Here is a 13,364-nt window from a genome sequence, read left to right as displayed (position 1 = left end):
GAATATTTGTTAAATTGCAATTTTTCAAAGATGTTTGAATGGATGCTAATTTTAAATATATCAAAAAAAAATCTCAAGTACCCCCAGGGGTACGTGTACCCCCATTTGAGAATCACTGGTCTATAACATTGAAAGCATATAGTCTACAGCTCTTGGATATCAATTCTTCAGGTGAAACAGTCGAACCACTAAATCACATATTTACAGCCATTTATTTATTGAACTTGTTACGGATAATTTTGACGTCTCAAATAACAGGTTCAATATTCGGACTCAATGTCAGTGTTGTTCATGTAAACACGGCGACCTATATAAAGACAGGAGAGTGTGTTTTTCCTATACTGTAAAAAAACAGCCACCCTCAGAAAGCCTGTTAATGGACATCAGTGATGTGAGTCCATTCGTTTTTACAATCTATAACCCATACTGTGACTATCTGTCTTCCTAATTACGGAGCCCTTATCTTGCTGTTTGGATACGCTGCAGGAGAGAGGATGTCTGGGCCATTGACCACCCTGAACAGAGCTCTAAGTGAACCATGGTCTCATTCCAGTTCATTACCATGACCTCTGCAGCTCAAACCAACAACAGGTTTGAGTCAGCAGCATTAGCCCAGAGAGGAAGACTGTGAAAGAATCATACTGAGACCTTTTCATTGATATAAGCAACATAGTATTGACTGTGTGAGATGGAGATAAACAAAATACTGAATTAATACCACTAGCTACCACTAACCACTTTCAGAAGAGATATTATTATCTCGAACAAAGATTATAGCCTTCATACCCACATGCCATTCTCAATTACATCTCTGTCTCTCAGCTTTTACAAAGAGAAAGAAAACATCGTAGATAAAGATTGTAATATAATTGATGTGGGTTTATGGTGTTTCCATTATGACAAAAACACCTTCTCCGATGTAAATCAACAGCAATGTGAATAAATAAAACGAAAATAATGCAGAGTTGGATTTCAATGCACCGGAACTGACTTTTCGCATTAAAGCTACGGTTGGTGATCCTGGAAACGAGAGCAGGCTGGGCTTTGAAAAAACTACACTGATACACCTCACCCTCTCCCATCAGCCCTCTGGTCAAAGCTAATTCCACAAAACACTAAACCAGACCCACCTTTAGGTATGATGGGGTTAAGTTAGAAAGATATAGGGATACAAAAAATTGTGCCTCAGATAAAGATGTTAACAACAGCAAGTAATGATGATCGGCTGCTTTTAACTAATAAAAAAAAAATTGTGTGTTTGTAGCCATGAATGTGTTTTTTCTGCACCACACTTTGTGTGAAGACACCTACCTTCCCATATTATGATTTTCGAACAGTTCTTTTAACAAGAGTATAGTATATGAGCTAACCCCACGATGTGGCAATGAAACTTCTGAAATCTATAATATCTCACAGGTAATATCTCAAATGATTTTGGTTGAACATGAATCTCGAGCTGCTCCAGTGACGCTGTCACTGGGCCAAAAAATCTTTCCTTGATTAATTCCCATAGGCAGAGAGAGAGAACTGGCAACAGCAGTTAGCTTTCTGGCAGCAAGAGAAAAACTGTAAGAGTCCAAAAAATATTTGGAAAAAAGCTTATATTTCATAGTTTAGTCCTGCGTCTTATAATTTACAGTCTAATAAATGTGTGTGTGTGTATGTTGTGATCTAATGAACACCTGTTTCTGCATCACATCCAAACATTGGGAACAGCAGAGCATGAATATTCTTTTTTTATTCATCAGGTTGTGGTGAATAAGGTATCCAGTGTCCATGACTTTTAATGTGGGTAAATGTTCTGTCTGTCGCTCATGAGCTCAGAGTCTATATTTTTCACTCTGTCTCTCAAACTTACACACACACTTACACACACACACACACACACACACACACTGCAGCTGAGTCCATTTTCTATTTTGGGAAAGCTGATCTTGTCAGCCCCAGCTCAGTCTCTCTAAGATTGTATAAAATGCATTAGTCTGATGTAGAAGTCCTTCAATATCCTTCATTATGGAGCATACTGAAAAAGAGGGCTGCACACTATTGCATCAAATCGAGACCATGTAGTGTTCTTACATCATCTTACAGATAAAAAGATAATTTCATAACAGTAGCTAATATAGAAAAGGAAAGATCACTTCTTTTAAAATAGGATCACTTTAAAGATTTTCTGAATTTTGAGTACTTGAGTGCTCCGAGTGATCTCTTCAATTATTTTTCACTGAGGTTCATCCAAACCTCAGGTTTATGTTAACCTAATGTTAAACGATGTGAATGAACCAGTTTTCCTCTTAACTGTGTCACATGTTCAACTAAAAATGACAAAAAGTAAACTCCTGGCTAACTCTTGCACATTCACGTAAATTGTTTTCATCTTATTTGTCCCTGCTAAATAAATCAACCGATTATAAATAATAAATCCTGTATTTTGAAGCAGATACATATTTTTGTAATATCTTTTGGGGCTTCTCTCAGAGCACTGAATTAAACATCAGGTTCCACATGTGACAGTTGTTTCCAGAGGTTCATTATTCATAGTAGTCTCATGGGGGATATATAGTGCAGCCTCCCTCAGCAGAACAATGGCAGCTGAGCAGCAGCATAATCCTGCATTGTGATTCCCTGTTTCTCTGTTTCACCCTCGAGGTCAGACAACTTAACCTTGTAATTGTGAGTAAAACATTGACCTGACATTGTATCACAAACACAGTTCTTCTTCTTTCTTTTTTTCTTTTCAGCCTGAGCATCTCTGTGAAACGGGCACACTGTGTCCATCTATGTGTCCATCTGCTGTAGCTGACCTAATTTTTTGTAAAACCTGGATATGTCCTTTTTTCCAACCAAGCTAAATAAAAGAAATACAGAAAAGTGGACGGTAGTATTAACATTGTTATAGCCCATAGTTTGCAAATAGTTTGAACCATAATATAATGTACTGTAGTGTGATGTAATGTTAGGTTGTGCAATGTAATGTAAATATAATATAGCACACACAATATGATTATCCTCTCATTGTAAGACTGTGTGTGTGGTCTGTTACATAGAGAGCTGCATTACATGGGGCTCATATCTGCACTTGAGCAGTATTTATCCCTCTGGAAAAAAACAAACCATCTCATTATCAAGAGGAGCTCTTTATTCCCACTCTGAGTTGGTGCAGATTCATGTGATCTGTGTGTTTATGCTCAGATTACAACAGGCTAAAGTTAAGATAGGTGCTAAATAATATAAACACTGCATCAGTGTGTGTGTGTGTGTGTGTGTGTGTGTAAGTGAGAGAGAGAGCATTGTAGAGTTACCGGGATATATAGTTTACTGAGGCATCATGCCAACAATGGCCGTGTCAACCTTCGTATCTGTTGCAGTGGAGTTGGTGTGTGTTTGTGTTTCGTATCCACAACTACACAGAGACTCAGTGCTGTATTTTTAGATGATATGAAAAAGAAAACAGAAAGCAGACTGCCTCACTTGTAACTGAATGATTTGTTTTGTTGAATCTTGTTTGAAAATCCATAAACTTGAAGTCAGGCCCTTTTGGGAAGTTTGACTGTGTTAACTGCAAATAGAAAGAAAACTAATCTCATAAAAGCTAGAAAGTAATGTCCAAGAGGTTAGAGGTTTTGTTTTATCTTAAAATGTAATAAAATTATGGGGGAAATCAGTGACCTTATGTCCAGTAGTTATGTTCTCACACTCTTCGTGGCATGTCAGGGTTATGAGGGAACATCTCAGAGGATTGTATTTGTCCAGTGAGATCAAATGAAACCACCAACTGAACATAAAGGTCCTTTAAAAGGTTTTTTTTCTTCTTGTTTCTTAAATCTCCACAGTGAATCAGGTCAGCTCTGGAGTTTGGTGGGTTCTCTTCCATTGGCTGTAAAGTGGCCCTGCAGGGCTTTTATTGTTGTTTTCCTGCATGCAATGGCGGTGCCATGTGATGGGCTTGTGTGGCTCCATTGTTGTCCGAGGCTCTGTTAAAGGCCATTTTCTACATTCAAAGATGCCTTCGTGCTGAGACTTCCTTCCTGCCATTCAGTGACGATGTCACTGGAGCTATTTCAAGAGCACATCACGAAACTGTTGTGAAAAAAACTAATGTTTGGTGATGTGCATGGGAGGGTTGAAACTGAGGCGGGTGTGTGCAGATATTAGATAAAGCAAAGTGAAATCTGCGGGAAGAAGAAGAAAACAATGAGCCACAATCCACATGCCACTCTAAATACAGTATTCACAATAATGTGAAACAAAAACATCACCAACTTTTCCTCCAGCTTTTGGAAAACTGAGAATTAACAGGTGACCTGAAATATATCTGAGCACAATAGCATCTCTGAAACCTCTTTGTTGTTCAAAATTATAGGCAAACATCAGGTTATGTAAAGGTTTGCTAGAAAGCTACCTGAGCTCTTATCATGCCCTTTAGTCACCATCAGATTCTGCCAACATTCTGTTATCGGGGCACCATGTCTGCACAGGCAACTGTGATCAAATCATAACATGATAACAATTAAATGATTAATTGGTGAAAGTCACAGGACAAGTTTCGTATTCTAATGTGAGGTAGTTAAAGTTTCTCTTTTTTTCTTTTAATAAACAAGAATTGGCATAAACCTACTGAGCTGATGACGGAGTTCTGGGTTGGGGAAGCACTAATTACATGGTGGTGTGGATCCAGGATCTCTTTTATTACTTTACTGAGATTGCGATATAGGGCATTTTCTAAATTTTCAAAAAATTCGACACAATTAGGGAACTGATATCTATTAGTGTGTACCATCTGGTACAGCTTGATTGAATTTAAGTGGACTGTTAGGCCTTGCTGGAGGTAAGTGCTCTACGTAGTGTCATTCTAGTTGTGATTTATTTTGTCCGCAGGATACATCAGAAAATTCAGACATTCTTCAATGTGGGGCTTCTTCAGTCACAGCAGTGGGGCTGAGGGGCCATGTACACACACACACACACACACACACAGAACCCGCAAGTAGAAGCTGCTCAGTTATGCGGCTCAGAGAGACTGACCATCCATGGAGCAGATAAACAGAGCAGCACAGATTTACCGAAGCGCCTCAGCTGTAATTGGATGAGATCCAGTATAAAGATATAGGATTGGCTTTCATCTTGTTAGTTGCATATGGATCATGACATTGATAACCTATAGACCTGAAATCATAAATCATTATTTTTTTTAAGAAGTCGAGAGGTATGGTCTACTACAATGCTTCACTGTGGGATTAGTGCAGGAGCTGCATTTTTAACATGGCTTTCCAGTGTAGGGTATGTGGTACATCGCCATGGTAACCTGCACATTGAGATCTGCATGTCAAATCCAAATGCCCCCTCATTAAACAGCACCATGTAAAAATGGCCTTTCCAGAGGATCACGTGGTCTTAAAATAACCTTTAATGGAACCGATCTCATGAGGAGACCAGAAAATGTGACAGTATGAGACAAACACTAAGAAGAAGTGCAGAGAGGAAGTAACAGATGGTGCATGCCTGCTGGACTGTTGAGGCAGAAATCTGAATATTTATACAGTGTCAGTGTCATGACTCTATTGTATCTATAAAACATCTATTAACGCTATAAAAGTCAGTAAACACCCACATGCTGTGCAAAATCCGCGCCCCATTTACTAACATGTTAGTGTCGGCAAGTTCCTTTAATAGTAAATGTAATCATTCATATTTAATCTAAATATTTTGGGATTTAAACTGTATCTGATATGAATCGCTTAAAATCAACTTGAACAAAAACATGACATTTTCATTAAACATTTGAACTCTTGTATTTCAACGGAAGCTCAAAATTGATTTGGAGCTTTATTATAAAAATTCCTTTTTGATATGATCTAAATTTTCTTTTTAATATTATTAGTCCCACAACAGGGGAAGAAAATCTAACACTTAATGTTTTTGTGGCTAAGTTTTATTTTTGTAAAAAGAGAACAAGTCAAAACATGTCAAGCTCCATCTTGCAGCAGAACCGAGTTTTCTCACAAATGTTGATCGATTGATAATTATTGGATAAATGTATTTCTACCCAGCTTGCTAAACTGATAAGATGGTTCTTAATTGCAAACAGGTGGTGGATTAATAGCAACAATAAACAATGTGTTCTGAGGAGGGAGAACATTGTTACTGACTCATTAGTTCACATAACTCACTGACTTAAATTCAGCTCCATTATGGTTATTTTAACTTTTAGTTCACCACTTTCTTTCGCATCTGCATTATGATCGTTTACAAATGATGGCCAGTGCGCTGTGACCCACTGGATTTCTCACGTGTTTTAAAACCGTTCTTACAGTAGAGTTGGAGAACAGCCGGCTCAGGGTTTTGTGTTTTCTCATTGACCTGAGGATGCCGTCAGTTCAGAATTCAAAGTCTAGAAGAAATTGTTTGAACACCTGGAAAAGAGCCGTCAGTGAAGCGGATGATGCACAATCCCATGTCAGCTCAGGTGAGACGTAATGAGGCAGTGAGCCAGATAATCATTCAGGCCGAAATACGCTGTGACAGCTTCTGTCCAATGATCTTTGATTCTGCCTTTCTCTCATGCATCAAACTACCTTGAAATATTATGAAATTTATGTTGAATTATCCTTGTGTTGAATTATCCTTCTGTGTTTCCTATGCGTTTCTGTTGCCTGAATCAAAACCTCCCATCAGTAAGTCACTAACTCGCTCATGGATCTTTTACGTGAGGACAGTCTCATAAGCTATTGATGCCTCATTCACCCGCATGACGAACCAATGCGACCATAGAGGATTAAGCCAGAGATCCAACTGTGACCATTTGCTGTGTTTTTTGTCCTCGTCCAGATCTCCACCAAAGTCGAATGGGTTATTTTTTGGTCCGTGTCCTGTCCCTCCTCCAGCCTAAGTGAAAATCTGTTTAGTTTTTGCTTAATACTGCTGACAAACCAACCGACAAGAAAAAAAATGCAGGGATGGACACATAACCTCCTGGGTGGAGGTAACAGTTAAAGCTAAATATGGAGGAAAGGTAATCATTGGTTTTTATGCACATAGGATTTAAAGGCCCTGGAGTTGATGATACTAAATGAACAACACCATCAATTTAACAATGAGTTTAATCAGAAATACTTACTACAATACTTACCATACTAACCCACTTCACAATATCAACCTGTTATCAGTACTAATTTCACATACGTTACTTTTATTTTGGGGTCAAAATCACTCTGTTTCTGATTGATTCAAATGATGCTCAGTGATGAAATGAAATGTGTGATATCACTTTTTTCAAAGCTCAAACCAAGAAGACAAGAGCCAAGACAAAACACATACTTAATTAAAAGAAAATAAGCAAAACTGTTGAACTCCAAAACTATACAGAAGGTTATGTTTTTCAATCATCACTCAATAGGAGCTGACTGAGAATATGAGCTGATAACCTTTTCAGAAAGGTATGTAAAGCTTCACTCCCTCAGTGTACCATTGGGATTAACTTGTGCGTCTACATTTAATGCCTGAGAACACTTTGTCATATGCACTCAGTATGTGACCTGAAATGCCCTCCCGATGGTTTAGCTGGGAGAAAGAGACCAGGAGAAATGACCTGTTGTACTTACACCGAGACTCGCTAATCTCCATCTAATCTGTTTTCCAAGCGGCAACTCATTCAGCTCAGCACAGAAGGTCAAGAGGCCCTAAAAAGCACATCTGCATAATTCTCTGATATTTTTGACCCTGTCATTAGTAATGCCTCAGCAACTATTTTTATATTCTTTCCTTCTCTTTCAGTATCTATTTTTTCCATTTTTCATTTTATCTTCTTGACAATGCTACATGGATTTAAATCCCTTGACAAAAAGCTTTTTTCATTTTTTACAATGGCTTTGGAACTATTGCAGGAAATAATCTCAGTAACAAACACACATTTATTATACTCACATATTTTTTACAATAAGATAATCCTCACAAATGAACACCACTTTTGTGATTTGTGAAACTGAAGTAAAAAGCTCATGTTTTAAACAAGAGGCTGTATATCCCACTACACAGAAATAATATCGTGGATGTGTGAGCCAGAGTCTTCTAGATCCAGCCGATGCACGCACTCAACCAATCATGAGTCAGTCTCAGCTGTCAATCATGATGTGTCACCCTGTTTTGTAGCATCAAGTAAGGACTTAAAATCAAACTTAAAATCATAAAATTTTACATAATTACCGAAGATGACAGAAACCATCTTTGAGAAAAAATGATTTGACAATGTTAACTCTTGTTTGATCCACGTCCCATCCACTAATATGGAGGAGGAAAGGTTTATACTAGTACTGCAGCCAGCCACCAGGTGGTGATAATGCCGCTTTGACCTATCTTTTGTGGACCTGACATCTTAATTTAAAGTATACCTTATAAAAAAAAAAAATACAACTCTGTTTCATCCTCCACATAACATCATTATCTTTTTTGCAAAAGCCTTTTTTCCTGTAAAGATAGTAGCAGTCTGTAAGAAGACAAACACAGTGAGTTCATGTTGTTTGTGTTAAGTATCATGACTAAAGCCCCTTAAGCCACTAGTTAGTAATACATACAAACTTGAACAAATCACGAGTGGTGTATTAACTGCTGTATTTTGAGTCACAGAATAAATGATTAAAAATGTGTTGACCACCGACTTTATTTCATGACTTATGCCATAAAGGAAAGTTAAAGATTAAAATTTCGATTTGCAGTTTTCTATCCCTGAGTGGCTTCTACAAGATCTGATTTACAGTTCAATCTTAACCTTGATGGCTCAGCCTGCCATGTCCCTCCACACACCATTAGGTTATAAGTAGCAGGCTTTTTATGCCTCTGCATGAAATGCTAATTTTTATGTCGCAGGAAGTGTAAATGGTGCAGGAAGGCCACCCCTGAGGATGTGGTCATGTACTGATCTGTGTCAGAGGCCGGGGATAAAACGTTGCGGCTGGATGTGGCTGCTCGTGAATTTGGAAAGCTGCAGCTAAGTTGATATACTGTATTTTTCTCTGCAGGACACTTCAGGAGGACAATGTTTATGCACTGTATTCATATATGATTTATATTACTGAAGCAAGTTAGTGAAACCGGAGACGTGTGTTTGGACTTGTCTCTATTTGTCCAGAAGACTGAAGTGGACACATCTGTTTGATCATGGTTCAGACTCTTTCAACTCTGGGCCTACGTCACAGTCCAGGTTCAAAGGGAGGACATGTACTGTAACATAAATAAAGTTTGATGTTTTGACGCCAACTTAAACATGGATTCTGCTCATGGTTGCACTTAGAGAAAGGGAGGGGACCAGCTGTTTAATTCACCCATAGGTGAGACGTTGTAGTTTTCATTTACGATAAGCTTGGCCGTAAAACAATCAAACATCAGTCCTGAGAAAAGCTAAACCAGGTCTGTGCCAACTGAATAACAGTAATCTGTGGGGAGCTGTAAGGCAGATTCTGTTTGTTTCGATGTTAGAGGTTGTGGCTGTGCCATGGTGACAGGACGAGAGGAGCCCACAGAGGAGGGGGGGGGGACAGGGGCGAGGTAGGATCATAAGGCTGCATCGAATGCTGTCTCTCTCCTCTCCTCCTTGATGACGTCCCTGTTTCACTCCTCTTCTCTCCTGCTCACTGCTGTGCTCTTAGTAACTTGAATTGTCTTAGATTGTCATTTTCATGTGATGACGGACATGCTTAAGTTTTCTTTAAAGATGTCAAACGTTCACTGAGTTACAGGTCACCAGGTTAGAGGCTGAAATTCTACTGTTGCTATCATTCTCAAAAAACACAATAAATCAGGCAATGACACACGACATTTTGGAAAATGTGCGCAGAGTAGCTTTGTGTGTGTGTGTGTGTGTGTGTGTGTGTGTGTTTGTGTGTGTGTGTGTGTGTGTGTGTGTGTGTGTGTGTGTGTGTGTGTGTGTGTGTGTGTCTGAGTGTGTGCCTTTGTTATCTGGGGTTATTGAACTCCTGAAGTAACTGGGTTCAGTCTTTCTTATCTTACTGCCACGAATGGAATAGTCTTTTGCATCTGCTTGCATTAATTGAACACAGACAAGTGATAATTAAATATAAATTAACCTGCCTCAAGGTAATTGAGTCAAATTCAGCCTGTGTTGTCTCCACCATCTATCTCGTCCCATCCAACTCTTTGTTTCCCTTCTCAGTTGTCAATAAATAGAAGGATGAGGGTCAGGGTTTTCAAACACAGGACAGCAGTGACTGTTTGTTTTGAGAAATCATGTGTGACATTTCCCTGTGGCCTTTCACTCTGACAAGGATCTCTGACTGCTCTGCTATCTGGTCCAAAAGTTAATGTTGATTTAGTGACCTTTTTTTTCTTCCTCTTCGTCTCTTCCTGTCAGTGCAAAACATGGTATTGTTTCTCACGTTTCTCGATCTCCTGTTGCCTTTTTGAAATCATATATGGTTTGAACAGAGACTGCATGTGAGCAACTTGAACAGTTTTCCAGGATTAAACATCAAATATGTTTTCTTTCCAGGGAAATGCCGAGAATAACATTGAGAATAACATGCCTCTTACTTTGGCTTTTGACTTTGGCACAAAGATGAGGGAAAGCAAGAAATGGAATCTTTATAGGAGGGATTGAAAACAAGTCATCACAAATTAGATCAGTAACAGGACATTTGACTGCAGTCAGTGTGGAGCCCCACAACCTTGCATTCACGTCAGAACATATGATACAGAATGTGATATCAAAGGTTATAGGGCTGGGGCGATCAATACGTTGATCTGCATAGCGTGCCTTGACTCGTCATATGGAAGTTGGCCTGGCCTTTTCAGAGCAAGCTTAAGCAAGTGTTTCTTATTTTAACCTACGCAGCTTCTTTTTTTTCTTTACGGTAGTGAATCCTGGCAGCACAGTGTACTTCTCTCAGTGAACAAGAAAAAGTGGGGAGAAAGAGAAAAAAAGGAGTGTTAAAGGTTTTTAGTTGAGTAAGGGAAAAGGGAAACTCAAACTACAGCTTAATTTTTCTTCTTTATTTCAAGATGCCTTTTTCAAAAGCTCTTTATTTTGTTTTTAAATGCAAACCTTAATTTACTTGAAGCGAGAAAAAAGCATTTATTTTATTATAATTTTATTATTAAATTCCTCTTCATTTCAATGTGAAAATCTATGATAAACATTGTTGAAATACAATCGAGTTGATATGGTCAGTCTTTCTTTATTTTAGTGAGTCAGTTTTTTACTTCATTTATACATTGAAACATCTACTAGGCTACATCAAAATATACAGTATGCCACCGAATCATAACACAGGTTAGACATGATGATGTTTCGGATCAATTCTTGAGAAAATTCTCTGTAACTTTACCTCAAAGGTCAAAGATCAATGTCACATTGACCTTATGTTCTCAGGAATGTGATATATCAGGGACAACCAGCAAAGGGAATTTATTCACATTTTGCACAAACATTCACTTAGACTCAAAGATGACCTGATTAGAAATTGGAGGTCAAAGGGCGAGGTCAGCAAACTCTTGTTAGAATCCTTTCAAATTTGGAAGCATTTATTCACTTAAACCAACATATTAACTGATTAGATTTCGGTACTCAAAGATCAAATTCACTGTGTTCAGTGGTTAAAGGTCAAAGGTCACAGTGACATCAAATGAGGCTGTAAAAGAGGTTGCGTCGTCTGAAACTGCACTGGTTGGCGGACACATATAGCATGATGATATAAGTAATTTATATGATTAGCTACTCGACAGACTTGTCATTTTTGCATAAAAAAAGCTTTATTCTATATTTACTTATTTATTTCCCAAAGAATATACAACCATAAGTATGTTTTACACCCACATATGAGATGATTTTGTCGAAGACTTCCAGCAGGATATGTCTCTCCTTGGTCACCTGGTGGCTCTCAGTCATTTAACTCTGGCTTTGGCTATAATTGCATTATGTCAAGGTCTATATGACAATTAAAGAAAAGAAAATCCAGCTCCCGCAGTTCTCAGACAAACTGTAGCCTCTGAAAACGTCTGTCTATCCTGGAAGAGAAGCCTCGTGATTTGTTCTTGCTCATCTTTTCCTCTTTTTAACACCACATGTCTCCGTCAGGTACATTTTACATTGTTCTACTTTGGGCAAAACATTTTATTGTTTCCTGGAAGCTTGAAGAGCATTACATTTGTGTTATTCAAATAACATTTCTAGGAATTAAACATTTCTCATTAACGTTAATGATCAAACTGTGTTAAAGACCACCGCAGAACCTCTTTGATTACACAGTGAGAGATTATCTTTCCCTGTGCCCTGTACACTGGTTAAATTAACAAAACACATCTTCTCCCCAGTGGCTCTGTAAACTGCTCTGCTGCCTCTCTGAGGTGACGCTAACGTCCTTCAGCCACTCGTTTGTCTCCATTCTCTGCTCGCTCTTGGCATCTCCCACTTGTTTACAATTTCTACTGGCTAATCCACTGGAGCAGAGTGGCATCGAAAACTGGAGCAAACAGATGATGATGTACTGTCTTGTTATTTTTCCATTAGGGTTTGTTTCCTCTCTCTTGCTCACCACCGGTGCACACTGCCATCAATTTACACTCGGCGTGATGCTGCGCTTTGCTTTGCTGTCAGAGTCCAAGACAACATGCTCCTGACATGCAGATGATAAAGCTCACTTTCCATGAATTCATCAACCTTACTATAGCAGTACCACTAAAGTCTGTTTGTGACTGACTGAGATGGTGGCGGAAAATCGCTGCGTCCTTGAGTCATGCACAATAACAGCTATGGGGTTTAATCAAAATGTGAAACTTACAATAATGCGACTAAGTCATAGGAAATGTTATTTTAACCTGTTGCTCAAAGGCCCTACACACAAGCCCGTTTCAGACATGAACTCCAGAGAATATCCGCACCATGGGGTCCCGACATTCTCTGGAAGTTGCCTTTCGAACATAAACAATGCAGCAGGAGATTCTCCACTCAGGGGCGTTCACGATAATACAGAAATCTCTGGTTTATTGCAAAAGTAGAACAGGTGAGTGTTTGGCATCTTGACTCCGACTTAATCACTTTATCTCCCCCCAGATACGATTACAAAGATGATGTGAGTGATGAGCAAATACTTGTAAACCCCCGTCAGAGCCTACATATGGATGCTGGGCTGTTTGAGGGTCTGAAGCAACTGGCTCTTGTTTGCAAGATCTGAGCCACATTAGGCGCAGATCCGGCCAAAGTTGCCAGAGGTGGACTGACTTTGTTTTGTGCAATTTGGGCCATAATCACCAATTGCTACATGTGCCACTTTGTGTTCTGTTACAGATTACCATAGTCCAAGACCACTTTTTAAATCCAAACTTAAGCCGAGATCTACATTTCATTTAGCTGATTT

This window comes from Platichthys flesus, chromosome 4 (genome assembly GCF_949316205.1).
Source record: "Platichthys flesus chromosome 4, fPlaFle2.1, whole genome shotgun sequence".
Taxonomy (NCBI): Eukaryota; Metazoa; Chordata; class Actinopteri; order Pleuronectiformes; family Pleuronectidae; genus Platichthys; species Platichthys flesus.
This window is presented reverse-complemented; position numbering follows the sequence as displayed.